Genomic DNA, 21,680 nt, shown 5'->3' with positions numbered 1-21,680 from the left:
CCTCAACCATGTCAGGCCCTCTACCAGTGGTTCCCAGATCTCATGTAGAAGCTATCCGCTGGGAAGACTCCAGTACAAGACTCAGAGCTGCTTCAGCACCTAATTGTCAATACCTACAGCTTTGAAGGTATTGAAGTATATTATTCAAGAAAACAGCAAGACTAGATTAAGAGCTGTAATTAAGGTAGGTAGAGCAAGAAGTGTTCCTAATTTACTTAGAAGGAAATTGAGACTTGCAAAGACTCTGGAGACCTGACTTGAGAGGCAAAGCCAAGAAGATCTGATCTTTCTATGCATTTTGATACCTATCATATTTTCTCCTCCCTCCCTCCGTCCCTCCCTCCATCCCTCCCTCCCTCCCTTCCTTTCTTCTTCTCATTCTTCTTTCTTTCTTTCTTTCTTTCTTTCTTTCTTTCTTTCTTTCTTTCTTTCTTTCTTTCTTTCTTTCTTCTTTCTTCCTTCCTTCCTTCCTTCCTTCCTTCCTTCCTTCCTTCCTTCCTTCCTTCCTTCCTTCCTTCCCAGGTATTCTAGGCTCTGGAGATTCAGCAGCAAATAAAGCTGACAAAAATCCCACCCTTGCAGAACTTCCATTCTACAGGAGGAAGATGAAATTACATATATTGTAATAAGACATAGTATGATAGGAAGGGAAAATGGCTATGCAGAAAAATAAAGAAAGAAAGGCCTCCCGGAGAAGATGACATTTGAGGAAAACCTGACAGAGGTAATGATGCCAGCCATGTGGACTTCCTGGGAAGAAGTGTCCCAGGCCCAGAGAGCAGCCAGTTTAAGGGCTCTGAGATGGGAACATGCTGGAGACACTGGAGAATTTTGGAAACAGCAAGAGGCCATTGTGGTTGGAACAATGTGAGGATGGGACATGGAGAGGTAGCAGGGTGCCAGATTATGTACATCCTCAAGGTTCATTCAAAAACTTGGTTTTATTCTGGGTAGGATGAAGATTCATAAGAGGGTGTTGAGTAAAGGAGTGATAAAATCGGATTCACATGTCAACAGGATCCATCTGGCAGCTGCTCATTTAGGACTACATGGTGCTATCTGCTGCATATGTAGATATAGGAAGTACTCCATCCCTCAGCTCCAGGTTGGGTCCAATGACTGGGCTTGGGACTCCAGATGGCCCTAAATCAGATATGCAGAGCTATTTGGAGGAGAAAAAGCCTCAGGAATTGGGCCACTCACAACACCTCAAGAGGAGCTATTTGCCTCTAAAGGAAATCTCTCCTGGGGAAATCTATGAGATGTACTTGTGTTTCCAGATGGCAGTCCCCTTGTCATACTGGCTAAATTCTGTGAAGCACACCTGGATGCTGTTGACATGAATATATCTGATACAAAGGGCACTTACTGGTCTTAGTTGATCCTCTTATGGAGAGTCATTCAAAGTAGAGCCAGCCTTGCAAGGCTCCTTGGCATGAATTTCCTAAAGCACCTGCTTTCCCATGGTTTAGGACCAGGAAGCCTTTATCAATGCTCCATTTTGCCTTTGAAGGATCTCTGGGTAATTGATAAAGAAAAATTACTCTGCCATTGATGGACTCAGGGTTTAGTAGGAAGCTTAGATGAGTAAATAATAGGATTAAAATGCAAGTGTTTACAGCTGCTTTTACATGATGCTATAGAAGAAGAAATATGTAACTCTTTCAAGAAGGGGCAGGAAAGGATTTCCAGAGAAATTCAGAAGTAGAAGATTTTTACTTCTAAATTTGGAAGGATGTAAGTCTTTAACACTTAAAGGTATTTTTATTACCTCTTTCCCTCTTTTCTTTCATCCTTTCCTTCTTTCATTGCTTGTCTTTCACCCTTCAATAAATACTTACTTGAGTGTCTATATTAACAATATGTTAAGTGTTTGGGCTTAAGTGCATAGTCCTGAATTCACAAGGGTTATAATTGAGAAAGATGAAAGAGCACATTCAAGAAAGTGTACGAGTATATGGTTTGGCTGGATTACAGTATCTGTGAAATTGAGATTGCTAGATAAAATGCAGAACATCTAGTTAAACTTGAATTTCAGAGAAATGAAGAATAAAATATTTAGTACGAGTACATTCAAATATTGCATGGGACATATAAACACAAAGATTATTAACTGGGTGTCTTTTTTTTTTTTTTGCTAATGCTGGCAACCTTATATGTAAGGAATATTAGGAATGAAGTTAGAGAGACAGGCAGGGTGATATCATTTTATAAATCATCCTAAGAGGTTCGAATGTCTTGCTGCCTATAATTGAGGGCAATTGAAGTATGTTATTCAAGAAAACAGCAAGACTAGATTAGACATTTGTAAAGATTATTCTGGCCACAATAGGAAAAGTGTACAAGACAAGGGTAGAACTAGAGACAGCAGGAGCAGATGGGCACCTGACTTAGCAGCAGAAGTAGGTTGGAGAGATGGCATTAACATAACCATGTGGCAAAGATTCAGAAGAGATTGAGTGTGGGGGGCAAGAGAAAAGAGAAACTTCAGAATGGTCTCCCCCTTCCTGCCTTGAATGACCAGGTCAAGGATTCTGTACTTCTCCAAGCTCATATTTTTAGGAGGTGGAGATGCTATAAAACATACATTTCTGCATCTATTTTATTGCATGTAAGCAATTAAAAACTGGAAATCTTCCCCAAATGTGAACTTGAACTTTGCTCTTAAATGAGAACTCTCTCATTCTAATATCCCTAATCTCATATAATAATAACATGGAAAGAAGGAGGAGGGAGACTGGAAATTTTTTTTGCAGAGATAACCATTTTATTGAGGTCTACTCCTCTTCAATCTTTTCTGGTCCTGCATGGGATGATCATCATTTCTAAAAATTCAGTGAATTCTTGACACACACTTCAGATATTTCTGAGCACCTGTGTGAGTCCCCAAATATTCAAAATTGAATGTTCAGTCAACTAATCTCATATTTCGGCTGAGAGATTCTCTTTGACATTTCACAGGTCTTCAGCCCAATGGGTTCAAATTTATGCTTGTATGAGATATCAGCCTTGAAGGTGAAATCCTCAGACATGGAGCTTTTATTGTGTGCTGTGGATGAAGTAGGAAAGTCAGAACTTGCTAAAAACTAGTCTTATTTGATCTGCTTTCATGAATAGATGAGAAGCAAGTGGAATTTAAAACATCAAGAGAATGCAGATGGATGCTGCTAAAAAATGCTTTTCACCATACCCTAGAGTTTGCAGTGTCTTAAATATGTTAATGTGTCTCTCTCAAATCTTGTTTGCTAATAATTTAATTGCAAAAACAAAGTCTCAGAAAAATAGAAAAAATATATGCACACACTGTGTGTGTGTGTGTGTGTACAAATAGGATGGAGGCTTTCAAATGGATTACTACAGCTATGTAAAGAAAAGGAACAATTGTAAACAGGTAGCTAGATGATTTAAAAACAGTACATTATGATGAGGTGAGGGTCCTTGAGATGTTTTGAGAGCCAGTGCTATTATTAGAACAATAATATTTGAAGATAATTGACTAATGACTTCATAACAAGCTAGGAGAGGAGTAAGAGGGGCAGAACTCTGTGTAACAATTCAAGGTAAAATGGTACATTAGTAAAGGGATTAAGATACAGTAGGCATGATACCAATAGTATAATTCCACATCTGGGAAGGAGCGATAAAACTTTCATTTATTAGCAGGGCAAATGGATGGTTTGGCTGAGAGTAGTAGAAAGGTCTTATTTTATGCATTGTTGGGAGAAAGGAGATGGTAAAGTGAAGAAATGTACATTTATGGAGCTTATACTGTGCATTATCGGCGATGCTAAGAACATATATTATTAACTCATACATGCAACTCATTGAAACCTCTTAATCAACCACAGCCTTCAAGACAGGATTTGTCATCTGTACTCTACAGATGAGGAAACTGAGGTTTATAGGGATTAAGGAATTCTGTACTTCTCACAAATTAAGTGGAAAAAAAATGAGACCTGAATTTGGATCTTAGTCTCCAAAGCCCATGCTTTTCCTATTCCACCAAACTGCTGACTGTGATTTATATTGGGACACTAACTACATCACTACAGGAAAATGAAGATCATTGCTTTTTCTCTTACAAAGCATTTTCCACTCTGGCTCTCTGAAGGCATAAGTACAATATTTTTATTCTTTTTTTAAAAAATTTTATTTATTTATTCATGAAAGACACACACAGAGAGAGGCAGAGAGACAGGCAGAGGGAGAAGCAGGCTCCATGCAGGGAGCCCGATGCGGGACTCAATCCCTGGATTCTAGGATCAGGCCCTGGGCTGAAGGCAGGTGCTAAACCGCTGAGCCACCCAGGGATCCCTAAAATATTTTTATTCTATCATTGGTACTATCTTCTGTTTGGGTTAATGGGTTAGTGACTTAACCAAAGACACCAGCATGCCAAACCTTTCCCTAGTCGGGATATTTTTCCTCATCATCAGATGAGAGCTCCATACCCTTTTTGGATTAGAGCTTGAAATCTACAGAAGCAATCCTGAAACCTCACAACTAGACATTGTTGTAGTCCACGCAAACAGTTCTGGAATCAAGTTTACTTAGAGGGAAGGCTGAACACCATGTCTTACAGGTAAAAAATATTGTCATCAGTATTAGAGACAGCCTATTATGTGTTTAGGTTTTGCTTTATGTTTTACATTTATTTATTATTTATTTTTTATTTAAATTCAATTTATTTAACATATAGTGTATTATTAGTTTCATTGGTAGAATTTAATGATTTATTTATTTATTTATTTTTTAATGATTTATTTTTTAACTTAATTTAATCTATTTTAATTTTAGACATTAGAAACCATTTATGCCTAATACAATCTCAAGGTCATAACATTTGTGTAGTCTGTACAAAGGTCTGTATAGTATATTCAGCTTTGGACCAAATCAAAATCACCACCTATTACTGTAAATAAAGTTTTATTGAAACATAGCTACCTACATCTATTCATTTAGTACTGTCTGTGGCTCTTTTTGTGATACATGGCAGACTTGAGTAGTTGGAACAAAGATAGTATGGCCCACAAAACTGAAAATATTTACTATTTGACCCCTTTCAGTAAATACTTGCTTACTCCTGGTCTGTGACAACAGGAAATACCTCAATCTTAAATTTTTTTCTTCTTTTCTTTTTTAAAACGTATTTATTTATTTATTTGAGAGAGAAAAAGAAAGAGAATATGAGCTGGGAGGAGGGGCAGATGGAGAGGGAGAAGGAAGGAGGAAAAGAATCTTCAAGCAGACCTCCCACTGAGCACAGAGCCATGGGTGGGGCTTAATCCCAGGACCCTGAGATCATGAACTGAGCCAAAATCGAGAGTCTGATGTTTAAATGATGCCCCATCAATCTTCTATTTCTAATTAGGGCTCTATACTTAACGCTTCATTCTGTCTGTTTAAAAAAAAATTATAAAACTCCTGCTTATAGTATCTGAATTTGCTTGGACATTTCTTCATCACAAAATACTTATTTCTTTCTACAGGAAACTTTTTTTTTTAAAGATGTAGAAACATTTCTTTAAAATTCATGTCTTGGGCAGGCTGGGTGGCTCAGCTATTTAGCACCACCTTCAGCCCAGGGCCTGATCCTGGAGACCCGGGATTGAGTCCCACATCGGGCTCCCTGCATAGAGCCTGCTTCTCCCTCTGCCTGTATCTCTACCTCTCTCTCTATCTGTGTCTCTCATTAATAAATAAATAAAATCTTAAAAAAATTCATCTCTTGATGAACTTGTTATCTCCACTTTGGAAAGGAAATATATTTAGGTATAGAGACAGTATTCATTTAAAAAAAAATCTGCTGCACTACTAGATATCCACCACAAAGACATAAATGTAGTGATCTGAAGGGGCACCTGTGCTCCAATGTTTGTAGCAGCCATGTCCACAATAGCCAAACTATAGAAAGAGCTGAGATGCCCATCTACAGATAAATTGATAAAGAAGACGTGATATTTTTATGCAATGGAATATTACTCAGCCATCAGAAAGGATGAAATCTTACCATTTATACTGAGATGGATAGAACTGGAGGGTATTACGTTGGGCGAAAGAAATCAATCAGCAAATGACAATTATCATATGGTTTAACTCATATGAGGAATATAAGAAACAGCACAGAGGATCATAAGGGAAGAGAAGGAACAACAGAATGGGAAATCATCAGAGAGAGAGAGACAGACCATGAGAGACTTAACTATGGGAAAGAAACTGAGGGTTACTGGAGAGGAGATGGGTAGGGGGTGGGGTATCTAGGTGATAGGCATTAAGGAGGACACATAATGTGATGAGTACTGGGTGTTAAATGCAACTGACATGTTACTGAACTCAACATCTGAAACTAATGATGTTCTATATATTGGCTAATTGAATTTAAATTTAAAAAAACAATAAAAAATAAATAAAATTTAAAAGTCTATGTGCCTATTATGTATCAGGTGCTGAATTAAATGATAGAGATGAGAAGGGAGTAGAAGTGACAGGATTCCTAAAGTAATCAGAACAGTAGGACGCTGGCACAGAAATACATACATAGGCTAATGGAACAGAATTGAGAGTCCAGAGATAAACCCTTGCATGTATGGTCAACTAGTCTTTGAAAAGGGAGTCAAGAATATCCAGTATGAAAAGGATAATCTCTTCAATAACTGGTACTGGGAAAACTGGACAACCACGTTGAAAAGAATGAAATTCAACCCCTATCTTATACTATTTATAAAAATTAACTCAAAATGGATTAAAGGCTTAAATATGACTTGAAATGGTAAAACTCCTAGAAGAAAACATAAGGAAAATCTCAACTCCTTCACATTGGTGTTGGCATCTAGTTTTTGGATATGATATCAAAAGCACAAGCAACAGAAGAAAAAATAAATCAGTGGGATTGTATCAAACTAAAGATGTCTGTATGGCAAAAGAAATAATCAACAAAATGAAAAGCTAACCTATGGAATGGGAGAAAATATTTGAAAATCATCCACCAGATAAGGTGTTAGTTAATATCCAAAATGTATTTTAAAAACTCATGCAACTCAATAGCAAAAAACTGATGCAATTTTCAAAATGGGCAGAAGATCTGAATAAATATTTCTTTTTTTTTTGAATAAATATTTCTTAAAAGAAGGCATACAAATAGTGACCTAGTACATGAAAAGATGCTCAACATGACTAATGATGAGGGAAATGCAAATCAAAACCAGTATAAGATATTACTTCCTACCTGTTAGAGTGGCTTTCATCAGAAAGACAAAAGATAGCAAGTGTTGACAAGGGTGTAGAGAAAAGGGAATCCCTTTGCAGTGTGGGTGGGAATGTAAATTGGTGTAGCCACTATGGAAAACAGTATGGAAGTTGAAAATAGAACTACCATCATCCAGCAATACCATTTCTGGGTATATATTCAAAGGAAATGAAATCAAGAATTCAAAGAGATAGCTACACTCCCATATTCATTGTAACATTTTTCAATAGCCATGATATGGTAACAACCTAAATGTCCATCAACAGATAAATAAATAAAGAAGATTGTTATATATACACAATGGAATATTACTTAGCCACAAGAAAGACATCTTCCCATTTATAACAACATGGACAGAACTTGAGGGCATTATGCCAAATTTATTAGTCAGATAGACACAAATAAATACTGTATGATATCACTTGCACATGGAGTCTGAAAAACCTGAACTCATAGATACAGAGAGTAGAATGGTGGTTGCCAGGCGATAGGGTGGTGGAAATGGGAGATGTTGGTAATAAGGTACGAAATTCCAGTTATAGGATGAAAAGATTCTGGAAATCTAATGTACAGCATGGTGATTATAGTTGATAGTACTGTGGTAAATACTTGATGGTTGTTAAGAAGTAGGTCTTTAATGTTCTTACCACAAAAAAGAAAGAGTAATGGTGTTAATCATTTTGTAATACATATGTTTACCTTAAATTTATACAATGTTATATATGAATTACATCTCAATGAAGCTGGGGAAAAATAAAAATGTTCAGAGAGATAGCCTAGCCCCATGAGCTCAGTCTAAATGACAAAAGTTGTCCTAAGTTATGCACTTAATAAGTAGCAGTGGAAGGTTTTAAACTCAAATCTGGATGGTTCCAAAGCTCTCTTTACATGATACTTGTGTTTTCCAAACTAAGGAATGTGCAGCCCTAACTTTCACACTCCTCATGTAGCATGAGCCAAGAATATACAAAGATGCAAAGTAACATGGCTTCAATTTTAATAGTGTATGATTTTAAACAAATTTTTACATTAAAACAAGCCTGGATATTTTTAAGAAGAACACCAAGTTCATATGAATATTTAAAATAAAACAAAAAACTTAAATTAAGACTTGTGGTGCCCCAGTCTCTAGGAATGGAATATTCTCTCTTGAATACTCTTACAGTAAGAAGAAAAGAGAAAAAGAATCAAATCTTTGGGAAAAATACGCACAAAGAGAAACTTCATAATAGCTAAGGTTTAAACAGAAAGAAGAAAAACAGAAAAAGTTTGGAGAAGAGAGTCCTCAGGTGCAAACTTGAAAATGACTTTCACAGAGTGTCGTCGGTCAACCTGCCACTGAGAAGCCTAATTAAGACATCTGCTAAAGAGTTACCAATTGATGGTGGTCTCACTGTCTCACCATTTTAATTGACATGCTGCGATTCCGTTCCAGATTAACTTCATAAGTGGTTCTTCTAATAGAAAGATCACTTAAATTAAGAGTGGGCTGTAAATAGGGATTTGTGATGTTAATAGGGCAGTATAACTTCTGTGTCATTTACATATATTTCCATTTTTCCCAATGCATATTTGCATGTATTGAAGGATGCCACTGAAGGCCTCACATGGGCAACATTAATATGGTAATGAGCATGCAACTGGCACAGTGTCCAAAGAGTCACTTCTTTGACCTCCCTTCAACACTAATTTTGGAGCTGCCTTTGAGCCTCCAATATTAGTGACATAAAACCTATATTCCAGAAAAACACAAGGTAGGTCTATTAACTCAATTCAATAAATGTTTGGAAGACTGAATTGAAGCACAGAGCCTTTATGACAAGTAAACAGTTGCTTAGTACTTGGACAACACAGTATATCATTGATGCTAAAAATGCTCTAAAAATATTGATTCAATGTGGTAGCTCATTGATATTCCTCAATATGTTAGCCCAATCTAGTATGTCTGCCAATCCAGGAGGTTAGGGCAGAGGCCAACTTGCATAAGGCTCAGAATAGAGGTTGCAAGAAGAGAGCACCAGAACTGAAGTCTACCAAACCAGAGTCTAGTTGTGCCTCTGCCACTATAGGGTCTTAATCACTCTGAGTCCCTGTTCTGCATCTATATATTCAGAATAAGAACACATAACTTAGGTTTGTAGTGAAGATTGAGATGATGGTTTTAAAAGCATCTATAGGCAAAGTTTAATAAGTTAGGACAAAATTTAGCCCCCTGGTAATTTAGCCCTGGTAGCCAAAGCAAAGAATGGAACACTGAACTATGTTTTCCTTTACTAGTTCTGGAACTGTCTTTGGAGCTAGAATCACATATGGAGGAATCTCACTTTCACTGGGATTTACATTTATTTTAAAAACCTGAGTTTAACAGATTAAGTGCAAAGATATAACTGAAGCTGCACTTCATGGTATCTTTAATGTGACTTGGGCATCATATTTTATAATGGCAGGTTTGAAGTCCCTAAGCAGCTAGAGTTGAAATACTTGAATTGAGTACATAGCAATGGGATGGATGGTTCTTTTGCACAATTTCATTAACCATCATTTCCTTCTTAGAACAGGACCAACTTTTCCTTCATTTTCTTTCTACAATAACTGGACTTTTTTTTTGGTCACATCACTTTAGTTCTATATCCTGCCTGTCATGTCAAATATTGACATAACTCTCTCTAGCATATCTCACCAGAACCAACTCTAAAGGAATGAGCAATCCTTGATATAGCAATGCTTCTCTGATTTATTCACTATCAAGTCAATATGTCTTGGGAAAAGAATTTCAGATCTACTTTCTTTTTGTGATTATTTTAAACCATGAAATGAAATAGGGACATAAGAAAGAGGCTTTGTTGTGTCACACCATTCAGAAAACCTGCCAAAGAAACTTCATGAGCAACCAGTAGCATCGTAAAATTCATATCTGATAGACTGATAGTGGGTCACAGAATAGAGAAGATACAATAGGAGATAATATCTGGCAGCAATTTGCTCAGAGACAGCAGGAATAAGGGAATGTTCCTTGGCTTCCAAATGTTCATAGGTAACAGAGTGGTTGGTAGGGACAGAAAGGATGGCTAGGGGACAGAAAATCACCAGAATGTCACCAGGACAACTTTACACCATAGAGGAAACATTTCTGTGTCTCACAAGTGGCAACACCTTTGAGAGTTTTAGAGGGCTTAGGTAAGGTGTGAAGATCCTGAAATTGTTCTACTATATTATTTTTAAAAAGGCTTTTATTTATTTATTCATGAAAGAGAGAGAGAGAGAGAGAGAGAGCAGAGACATAGGCACAGGGAGAAGCAGATTCCCTATGGGGAGGCTGATGTGGGACTCGATCCCAGGACCCTGGGATCATGCCCCGAGCCAAAGGCAGATGCTGAACCACTGAGCCACTCAGACATCACTCAACTTTGTTATTATAGTAGAGCATGGTAGTTATGTATTTTTTGTGTGTGTTCAGCATGCTCTCTAACCCCCTTTCTTCTGATTCCTTTGGGAGAATCCCTCCCTTAGTCCATATGGGCTTGTTAGGTAGGATATGGTAATCATTCTATTCTTACCCTCAGCTAAAGAGGGGGTATGTGACCCTGACTGGACAGAACAGCCAGAACTTGAACTCTACTCTGGGTAGAGTTACTGTCTACATGCGTGTATGCATGACCCAAGCAGAATCAGCCAGTATCTTTTCTAGAATTAACATGTAGAATTAAGGGATGCCTGGGTGGCTCAGTGGTTGAGTGCCTGCCTTTGGCCCAGGGCGTGATCCTGGAGTCCTGGGATTGAGTCCCACGTCGGGCTCCCTGCATGGAGCCTGCTTCTCCCTCTGTCTTGTCTCTGCCTCTCTCTCTCTCTCTGTGTGTCTCTCATGAATAAATAAATAAAATCTTAAAAAAAACAACACGTAGAATTAGGGAGTTGAGTTTTTCTCCCTTCCCCATTGGCATTGCCAAACTAGGAAGATGTGGGTTTAGAGATGGGGGTAGGTATGTAAGGACCTTTCATCAGATAACCTCAAGAGGACTGAGATATGGAGAGAAAGAAAAAACCTAGAACCTATCCATGCCAGAACTTTCTAATCATGTAAAATAAGACACTTGCAATCAAAGCCAACTAAGACTCTAAAAGGAAGAGGGAAAGAGATGTACAACCAAAGGAATGCAGTAAAAAATCAAGTGTTGGCAAAGGATACAAGGCCAATGATCTGGGAAGAGTTTCAGCCATATTCTAATAAGGGAATAGAACTTTAATTTTCCTCATTTTTCGTTTGTGAACTTTTTTCCTACAATGTCTTTTAAAAAAAAACAAAACACCTAATTATTTTGGGGCAGATGTCACAATACCTAACAACAAATTCTCTATCCAAAATGTGACAACCATTCCCTTCACTGCTTATTGCTCCATGCGGGGCTCTCCACTCTCAAGCTCTGTTAAATCGATGTGAAAGAGGTTTGAGAGAAACAAGGTTGAGAAGCAATATTAGGAAAGAATATTAGATTTTCAATTAGGGTCTAAGATTGTAATAAACATTTGACACCCCTTGGGGGTATTTACTTTGTTGCTCTGAGTCTTAGTTTTTCAATGTGGACATTGGAATGAGCCTAATAATTATCTTTACCTTACATGGTTTTCATGTGGATTAAATAGTGTACTATAAAATGTATACCATCCAGCACTGATAGTAATTGGTTCTCAGTTAGTGTTTTATTTCTTGTTTTCAGACAAGTTCATAACAATGGTGTTATGAGGAGATAATGATAAGAGACACACACACACATTTTGGAAGGCAGTTTCAGGATCATTGTTGCAGCTTTTTAGGTTTTAAATCTCTGAGTGCTATTTGGAGTACTTTCTTCTTGGAAACTTCCTGTAGTTTTGTACAGTCTGCCCAGATAAGAGGGAACAGGGATCCAGATGCTCAAGACCGACTCAAAAGAACTCTAATCTTAAAAAAGAGAGTTAATGAATGTGTATGTTTTTTGTTTTGTTTGTTTTATTTCTTAGGATGACCTACTTCCTCAGAGTCAGAAAGGATTTGGAAATTTAGGTAGCTTCTCTTTCCAAGGGGGAAAGGAATTCATTGACATCATTATTTTCATTGCTATTTTATACCAACAACATTACCTGCACTCCAGCAGCCTTTAGTCAGTAAGAATCTTCTAGACACTTTGCACACAGTAACTTTATCTTTTCAACGGCATACACAGAAAAAACAGTTTTTATTAACATTTCCACAAATAGAAGAGAAGTGCAAGTCTCGAGAAGTTAAGAAATTTGCTGAGGACACACAGCAAAAATGAAACTGAGGTCAATATGATCATAAAGTGAAATTTTCCTTTTCCATTCTGCAGGCCATGAGAACTGATGTATAATGAGGGTGAACAAGTGAAGAATGGATGATCTGCATTATGAAATTCAGGCCAAGAGTCTTATCAACAGTCACACCTTGAAAAAGCCAAAGACCGAAGTGTTACTTGTCCATCCTTATCCTTTAGATGAGGGTACTGGTGCAGAAAGAAGGGGGCTGGGCTGAGGGAGTAGCTTGATTGCCAAGGGGGAGAACAGTGGCTCACAGCCCTGGAACCTGAGTACTGGGACATTCATTTTCAGGCTCTGTTGGAGCTTGGCTACCAGCTTTGCCAGGCCTGGGAGATGTGTCAATGAGCCATTTACATGACCCTTTATAAAGTTAAATCTATTATTTGGCCCCTGGTGCTGGCTTTTTAAAAAGTCCTTGACAGACACAGTAGGAATAAAATAGGGTACATGGCACATGCCTGATGCCTTCTTAAAAATGAAAATTTGAATTAAGATAAAAAGTAATGGGTTTGGCATGGAGAAACACTGAGTATTACAGGTATGTGTTCAGTCTCATCCTCTCACCAGGGTTTCTATGAGAATGGGTTGGAGTTCTAACACACCAGTACTGGATAGGAGGCACCAGTTAAAATGTAGGGCTGGTCTGGGGCATGAGACACACTTTTCCATCAGAGGAGGATTTCTCTTAGCTAAGAATATCGTAGTTTGTTTCTGGGATGTCAAGAGGTCAAACTCCTGAGGAAGATGCCAAGATAAACAATCACTCAGGGGGTGTCTGCCCAGATGGGGGTGCTGAGTCATCAGCATGAAGTCAAACCTGCTCCAGAAGTGGGAGAAAATGCCTAGTTGGGGGGAGGAGACTAAGCCTGTGGCTCTCAACCTGGAACAATTTTCTCTCTCCTAGGGAATCTTTGGAAATTATCAGAGATGTTTCTGATTATGATGACAGAGGGAGGAAGTACATGTACTATTGGCATCCATCTGTAGGTAGAGACCAGGGATGCTGCTTAACATCCTACAATGCACAGGATAGCCCCTACAATGAAGAATAAACTGGTTCCAAATGTCAACAGAGTTGAGGTTAAGAAATCCTGGTCTAGGAGCACCAGGAACTAAGGCAAAAAGTCAAATTGAGTTTGGAATCACCAAAGAGAAGGGAAGGAGGGATGCCTAGTGTCAGAATGCACAGAGGACAGTTCATCCTAAAACAGAGCTATACCATGCCCTGAAGACTGGGGCTACTGCCATGGATCCTATATCTAGGTCTCTGCCACTACTGTGTCCCCTGTTGTAAACTGTGCCTATTCATTTGTGTGCCTGTGAGATTTTATTTGATATTATCCACAGAACCATCTTGAAAGCAGCTGCTCAGAAACAAGAACCAGGGTGGAGATGATTTCTAGTGTAGTAGTTCCTTAGCTTAGGCTTTAGTCCTAAAGTGTTCAGATGCCAGCTGTACCACTTACTAGATGCATCTTATAGCATGGCTATCAATCTCTCTTTTCCTAACCTGTTTCCTAGGGATAGCTACATCATAAGTTGATTTTAAGGATTAAATCAGTTAATATACATAAAGAATCCAGAAAGCTTTATAATTAGTTTAAAATAATAACTATTATTCTGGCAAGATAAAGCATCTGGGATGAGCTATTGGGAAGGGTGTACTGAGCTTCCCAACAAGAGACCCTGGAGAACCCAGGAGTGGCATTAGGCAATGGGTTTATGAGGAGGGTGAGCATCCCAGGGATTTGTGATGTCAAGAGTAAGAAACAAAGATCACCAGACTGATCCAACCCAAAGTTGGATTTATTTACTCATCTGACAAAGAAGAGACAAATCCCTTAGGCGGGAATTATGCAGATCTGCCAGAGCAGAAATGAAAAAGGGTAGATAGATCACAAAAGAGGGGAATATGTTAAATAAAGCCCTCTCCTGAGTTCAGGTCTTTGATTGGATCAGGCCTGGAAGCTCTTCATTGTGGTTACTTTCATGTGACACATCATCCTTGATATGAAATTCCAGCTGCAAATTCAGTTGTCAACTTAGTGTGAAAATGCTTAAAATTTCAGAAAGAAATTATTCTTGAATAATGCCAATAAGTATTGCACTAGCTATGTATGTAGTTATTGTGGTAATTAGCTACTAATCTACTTCCCTAGGAAGTAGATTCTGAAATGGAGCTTTGTGTGTAGTCTGATACTGGTGCAAGTGTGTCCTTGGGTTCTTAATCCAGTAGAGAGTGAATGAGACAGGAGTGGGCAGAGGATGAAAGTGGGTTCAGATGTCCCAGCCCAGTGACAGCTTTGGCCAGACCCAAGGGACACCCTGGAGCTAGCTAGTGTGGCATTTCAGGGTTGTTCCCTGTTGGGCTGAGATGACCAGCCCTTTCTACTCCCTTACTGACCACAGAATATGGGTACCCAGAGGCTATCTCCAGAGGGGCTGACAGCTGAAAATTGTCCACCCTCAGGGACAAGGTCTTCACAGATGGAGGATCTGGATAGTACAGTACAGTGTTCACCAGCCTCTGGTCTCAGCCAGCCTTGAAATTCACTGAATGCTTAAAACAATTCTGAAGTCAGTGCAGCACTGAGAATGGGATCATGAGGGTAAGAGGCTCACTGTAGACTGCACACCTGCTTACTGATCACCTGGGTACTCAGACCTGGACCACAGCTCTTCTGCTTCACTCAGTCTCTCCTAGAAGTGGACGTGGGTGAGGACATGGTAGAGAACACAGGCCCAAAACCAGACTTGAGCTAGATGAATAGACAGGTCAAGATGCCTCAATTCTTTTATAAAAGGCATGCATTCTCAGTGAGGCAATTTGTAGAAGTAAGTCTGGGGATGGTGAAGGGGGGGCGGTAAGAGATTATATTCTCTTTATATATAAAGCACATAGAACACATAAACAGATACACAGCATATCTGTGGTATTAAAATTTAATGGGAGGTGAATAGGGAAAAAATGTCTTAAATGGCTCCTAGAAGGAGAGCAATAATAAAAAAAAATGTTTAACAGAATACAAAGAAAGGGAGAAAAGGAATCTCTAAACCCCAGGTTTTAATCATGGCTTTTGTGTTCCAAGAATTGAATTGGTCACAAGTCTCAGAGAACAGGAGTCTACCACTGGTGTCCTTAGTATTACCACTGTATACAACGCTTTTTGATTTTGTTTGATTTTTTTGTTTTTTGTTTTTGCTTATACAACTGAAAAAAATCCCAGTTGGGTTACCATCTTAAATTTTCGAGATTTTTGCCTGTAAGCACATGCATGCGGCATGCACACATACCTGATATCCAGCTTCCCTTGAGTAAGGAAATATTTGGCAGCCCTGGACCCCCAGTCCAGCTTTCCATCTCTAGCTCCCATATGGAAAGAGTGGTCTGGCCAAGATCACCTATTGCCTGGCTTCATTCACTTACATCATGTGGTTGGCTGTGAAGGCACTTAAATTTGCAAGCCCTGTCTTAGTATGTTAGAGCTCAAAGAGGAGCCCAAACCAGATGTTCTCAATCCTGGTTTCACATCAGGAGAGTTAAAATAAAAAAATCCCTCTAGGGATCCTGGTTTAATTTTCTGGACATCAATATGTGCTAAGAGCTCCCCAGGGGATTCTGCTGTGGAGGCTGAGAACACTGATACAGGATAGCCCTTCATTGTGCAGGTCAGGGAATGGAGACTTAGAGAGGGAAAGTGAGTTGCCCAAAGACACACAGCTGTTGTTAGAGGAACTTGAATTAGAATCTAGTCTCTTGACCATGGCCCGTGGTATTTCTCTCTACCTCACACTGCCTTGGTGAAGTTTGTATGAGGAAAGATGAAGCAGCAGTTTCCCTGGTCAAAACATCAGGCTTATAGTTTATTTCTGAGTTTGTTTAGTATCTTGTGTCTCTAATTAATCCAGTACTTAATAATGCCTTCTCTTCTTTGGTTTTCTATCTGAGAGAGCATGAGGTCCTAGACATAAACAGTAGAAGGGAAAGGGGATCTAATAGGCCTCTAGGAGCCTCTGTTAGCCAAGATTGTTCTAGATGCTTTGCTATGGTTGTGCAATTTATTTTCACAATAATCTCAGGAGGTTGGTATTATTAGCTCCATTTCAAAATGATGAAACAGGCTCATATGGGGTTGGTCAGGTACTCAGAGTGTCACAGCAGATAAGTGATTTGCACTCAGTTCATAACTTTCCGAAGTTGACATTCTGTCAGAGTCTGCAAGAATGTAAGTTCTACAGAGGCAGGAATTTTGCAAATATGTTTGCTCATTGATTTCTTTCCTAAGTGCCTGCATTACTGATGGCACATGGTAGGTGCTTGGTAGAAATTGGCCAGATCAGTGAAGTAATATCTCTGAACTCTACAGGCCTTCAGTCTTGAAGACTAGAGATTTTTGAGTTCCATGAAATATAAAATATAAAAGAAAATTCTGCTTCTTTTAAATTTTGGAATCCAGCAGTTTTCAAAACATCTGCAAGGGAGCCTGGTGTATTTAAAACACCTCCTCCAAGCTGTTGATGCCATGTGTTGAATATGCCAAGTGACAGCAGTGTCCTAGGAGTATCTAAAAAAGTATGTGCATGCGAACTGCTGTTACATTATTTAGGGTATTCTTCTGTTTTTGAAAAGCTGTAGTTCAGCAGAGAAAAAGAAATATCTCATAGATGTTTCCAACACACAGAGCACAACAGTGAGGTATGCTGGTGAGAACTGCCGACTATGGGAGTTGGGGAAGTTTGGGGAGGCACACTGCTTCTCATCTCCTTGGATGCAAGCTGGTCTGCATGCTAATACCCTTCCATCTATTACTTCTCAAATCATAGAAACTTGCTTGGAGATGTAAATATCTCATTCTTGCATCTCTAGGATTCGGCCCCTACAGGCATTCCATAAATGCCTGCTGAGTGAAATGATAGCTATGTTCCTGTAGAAATGGTATTTCTCTTGGTTGAGTCACATGTCTTAGATATTTTAATTTCTAGGATCTTCTCCTGAGAATGACTTCCGGTTCATTTAGACTGAGGCAGGATGGAACTAGTTTTCACAGGATTGGGATGGAGCATCTACCCCCTCTAGGGGAATCTGGCTCTGCCTATAACTGAGATTCCTGTATTTCTTCTAAGAAATGAATAGCTACTTATCTTCTGCCCCTTCTCCCCAGCAGTATGATAGTACACAATTTCACACAGGTATTTGTCATAAAAAATCTGCAAGAGCTGGACAGGACTGCCTAGGATCCCATAACCTAGAGTGCAACAGAGTTCTTCAGGATGACATCTGGAGACCTACTCGGTCTGCACCAGGGCAGTGGTTGTTAACCTTGGTTTACAATTAGCATCCCATGGGGAGTTTTTACAAAGTCCTGTTGCCCAGATCCATTCTAAAAATTCTGATTTAATATTCTTGGCTGGTGCTGGCATGGTAGTTCCCATAAGATTCTCAGTGATTCTAACTGACAGCAGCATTTGAAAATGATACCTTGCAGCCTCATTGCCTGCTAGAGAGCCACCCTGGATGCTGTGCCTCTTCCTGCCTGCATAGCCTTTGCCTCTGCTGCTTTTACTACTGGCGTACTCTCCCTTCTTTGTCTGCCTGGTGAGGATCACATCATCCTCATGATCTGATTCCAGTGTGACCTTTCTGCACACTTCCAGGCAGCCTGATGCCAGTCAGAGATGATTGCTACTTCACTTGTGTTCTCATTACACATTTCTAGACATTTCCTATTATGGTACTTAAAGACACTTCCAGGTTTTTTGTTTATCAATTTGTTCATTTCAGAGTTGGGACCTTGTCTTCATAACCTTTGCCTCCCAACACCTGGTAGAGTCAGCACCTGGTGCAGAATAACCACTCAGTAAATATTTAATTGTGTTGCACTGAGGTACTCAAAACAGCTCTCATGTCATTGAGGCTGAGATATACATTCCTTCTGCTACTGGTCTCTTTGTTTTGTAACTGCTTGGCATACAAGGTGCTGCATTTGTGCAAACACTGTATTCCCACTTGAGTGTTGAAATATTTTGCTAATTGCAGGATTGCTTGTGTCCACGATATGTTGTTTCTTAATGTGCTAGTCACAATTTAAAACCAAGAGTGCAGGAGCTATAGTTAGTGGTCTGTAGCAAGTCTGAAAGCACACACATGCTAAAATGCATCTGGGGATTCCATAGGTATAAATGAATACCCAGAGTGGATATTCTGGCTTGTTATCCATTTTAAGGTCACACGCTTTTTGACTTTTAATTAAGGATGGCTTCCATCTTCTAATTGTAATGTCTTTTTTGTTTGTTTATAGCAAGTCTCCACTACTGTGTTCTGCTGTGGAGAGGGATGGGCACTGTAGGACTGAGCAGGCTAGGAGGCAAGAAAGATCACCTGCAGGAATTAGCAGGCAGGCACCAGATGGCTGGGCCGCTGCTTAGGACAGTAGCTGGTGTGGTCGCTTATGGATAGCTCATTCTGATTGTTTGTTGCCTGGAACTTTCCAGTTTTAAGTATTTGCACTCTTATTCTTGTCAACAGGACTTTGGAAGATCTATTAGATGTGAAAAGACTAGAAGCAAAGGGTTAGTGGATGAAGTGGGCTATTAAACTTTGTCTGAGAGATTTGGTGGCAAATGTCTGCAGACATTTGCCTATTATGAGCAGGCTGCAGCCACTGGATGGCCCATGACTTCTTGGAAAAGAAGAGATTGTGAAGGAGTGGAGTTAGGGCCAATGCTTGGCATATCTGAGAGATTATGGTGGGCCTGGATCTGAGAGGGTCTGTTATTTAACTTTTTTTTTTTTTGTCCTATCACACAATCAAGCCAGATAAAAGCTCTTCCTCTCTTAAGTATCTGAGTATAAGCAGGCAACCATAGCAAGTCAATCTGGTATGGACTTTCTTATTCCTTTGCCATCCTCAAGCATGTTGCTTCTACCTTGTGGTTTAAAATGGCTATTATGGCTCCCACTATAACATCCATATTCCAGAAACCAGGATGTAGAGAAGAGAAAGGAATTACATGCTTACTATATGTTAAGGATCTGACCCAGAACTAATAAGTTGGCACTTCCACTCATATACTATTGACCAGAATATAGTCACATGGCTACACCAAGCTTCAAGGGAATTCAAAAATAAACTTTCACTACATGGCCATGTGCCTAGCTAGAATCTTTATTTTTTAAGTGAAGGAGAGAATAGGTATTGGGGAAATAACCAGTCATCTTCATCTTATAGGAGACATTTTCCTGGCTAATGTCCAAAGTCAGCAAAATACAACCTTCCAGAAATGCTGGGGGGGGGGGTGAATTCAAGAGGAGACATAGCTCAATGTCTTAAATGCCATCTGAGAACAAGGAATCAATGGTTGAGGTTAAACACTTTAGCGCTTGGAGGTTGCCCAGAAAATCTCAGCATCTAAAAACAACACTTGTTTGATGCATGTGTCATGCAATGTTTAATGTTAATTTAACTCCTTAATGTAATTTCTTGGTGAAAGTATTTGTCAAGTATTCCCAAGTGCTAGCAGTGTAGTGTGTGTATGTAGAGGTGGCAGGGGAGGGGTGCAAGCAGAAGGACAAGGATTGTACATTTCCATAAAATTAACTACCTGGGAGGGGACATAAAATTTCATGAATGGAGGTGTTTTATGTATAATTAACAGTCAGTGTTTTTGAAAAAGGCATCATGATTTTAGGTTTGTGTATAGATTGTGCATATGTGTGTGTACACTTAACATGATCCTTTATGATATAGTTGGAGAAAGTGTTATTTCCACTTTATAGAATTTGGTGATTGGATCCTGGATCTGGAGCTTGAACCTGTTGTAATACCAAATAAAACTTGGAGGAAGGAGATGTCACAGGAGAAGATGAAGGTCATTTTCATGGAGAGGAGTGTAAACATGTCTGTGTTGGTTTTAAAAACAGATCTGAAAAGTCTTTGACATTTCTCTCATTGAGGTATGGGATCTGATTACACTCTCCTTGAGTATGGGCTGGTCTGAGTAATTCCATTCTAACAGACAGAATGTGAGGGCAGTAACACCCCAGGCATAGTATTGCAATACTAGATCGTAAAATGCAATGTCATCTCCACCCAGTTGTCTCTTGGTATCCTTGATCTTGGACCTAGTTCCTCCATACTGTGAGGAACCCCCAGCCACATGGAGAGACTTAAGTATGTGTTTTGCCCACATTTGTCCTTTGGATTTTCTCTTCTTTCTCTCCAGCTTTGAAGAAAATTCACTCTTAATTTCTTGGGAAACAATGGAGACACTAGGCAAGATTTTTTCTTCCTGCCATTCTAAAGACAAGGTACATTGGGGCTGTTTTGTGAAAGACATAGCACAGTTGATGCTTTAGCTAAAGGCAAAACTAGCCATGCTGAGTCATTGTCCTGTCCTGGACTCAAAAACTTCTCTTCTAGAAGCCACAAGATATTCACCAGAAACTTTCTTTCCTTTTCTGGAGAAGGACTCTGTCCCGACTAGAGTTGTATACAATTTGATGTGCATAATGCTGAGTTAGGTCAGATGCCCCATCCTTTTAAACATTGACATATGTTATAGTTTTCAGATCTGTTTATAATCTATTATTTCTTTGGTAGGTTATTGTATTCTGAGATCTCTCTTAAAATATGTGTGTTGCTCCAAGGATTTGGATTATAGCATGTGTTTAATTAAATTTGCAACCAAATTGAAGTCTTCCAAGCACAGGGAAAATCAGGACTAACACTTCCTCATTAAATACTTATATTAATGCTCTACCAAATTTCATAAATAATTTAAACCTGGTATCTTACTTCTGACATATTGAGTGTATGTTTGTATTAAAAAAAACCCTGCATAATTACTTACCATACTCTGATGTCTAGTCACATAGAAGATGGATTTTTAAAATTACTTTTCTTGTTGTTATTTATTTATCCATCATACAGTTACTTTTTGCCACGTTCTGTGCCGATGTCTTCATATTCATGATCTCATTCTATCCTGTAAGGCAGAAGATGAGACAATTTTTCTTTTTCCTTCTTGGCATCCTTTTCCCCTTCTTATGAAAGCACCATTCTTTTCTTTTTTCTTTTTTTTTTTTTTTCATCGTTTGTGGCTATTTTCATGGTGCAGCTGT

At 39.0% G+C, this 21,680-nt stretch overlaps 2 long non-coding RNA genes across 2 annotated transcripts in view; one reads left to right on the top strand and one right to left on the bottom strand.

Annotated features, from left to right (window-relative positions):
* The window catches only part of LOC140621092 (uncharacterized), a 419,551-nt gene that overhangs the window by 271,791 nt on the left and 126,080 nt on the right, over positions 1–21,680 (top strand). The gene's annotated exons all lie outside the window — the stretch shown is intronic.
* LOC140610418 (uncharacterized) overlaps positions 1–21,680 on the bottom strand; it is a 44,235-nt gene that overhangs the window by 18,299 nt on the left and 4,256 nt on the right. Inside the window, exon 2 of the long non-coding RNA XR_012012077.1 lies at positions 21,410–21,544. This is a non-coding gene — a long non-coding RNA (uncharacterized lncRNA). The remainder of the gene's footprint in view (positions 1–21,409; positions 21,545–21,680) is intronic.

Source organism: Canis lupus, chromosome 2 (genome assembly GCF_048164855.1).
Source record: "Canis lupus baileyi chromosome 2, mCanLup2.hap1, whole genome shotgun sequence".
Classification (NCBI taxonomy): domain Eukaryota; kingdom Metazoa; phylum Chordata; class Mammalia; order Carnivora; family Canidae; genus Canis; species Canis lupus.
Note: the sequence above shows the minus strand (reverse complement) of the source record. Positions and strands in the feature narration are given on the sequence as shown.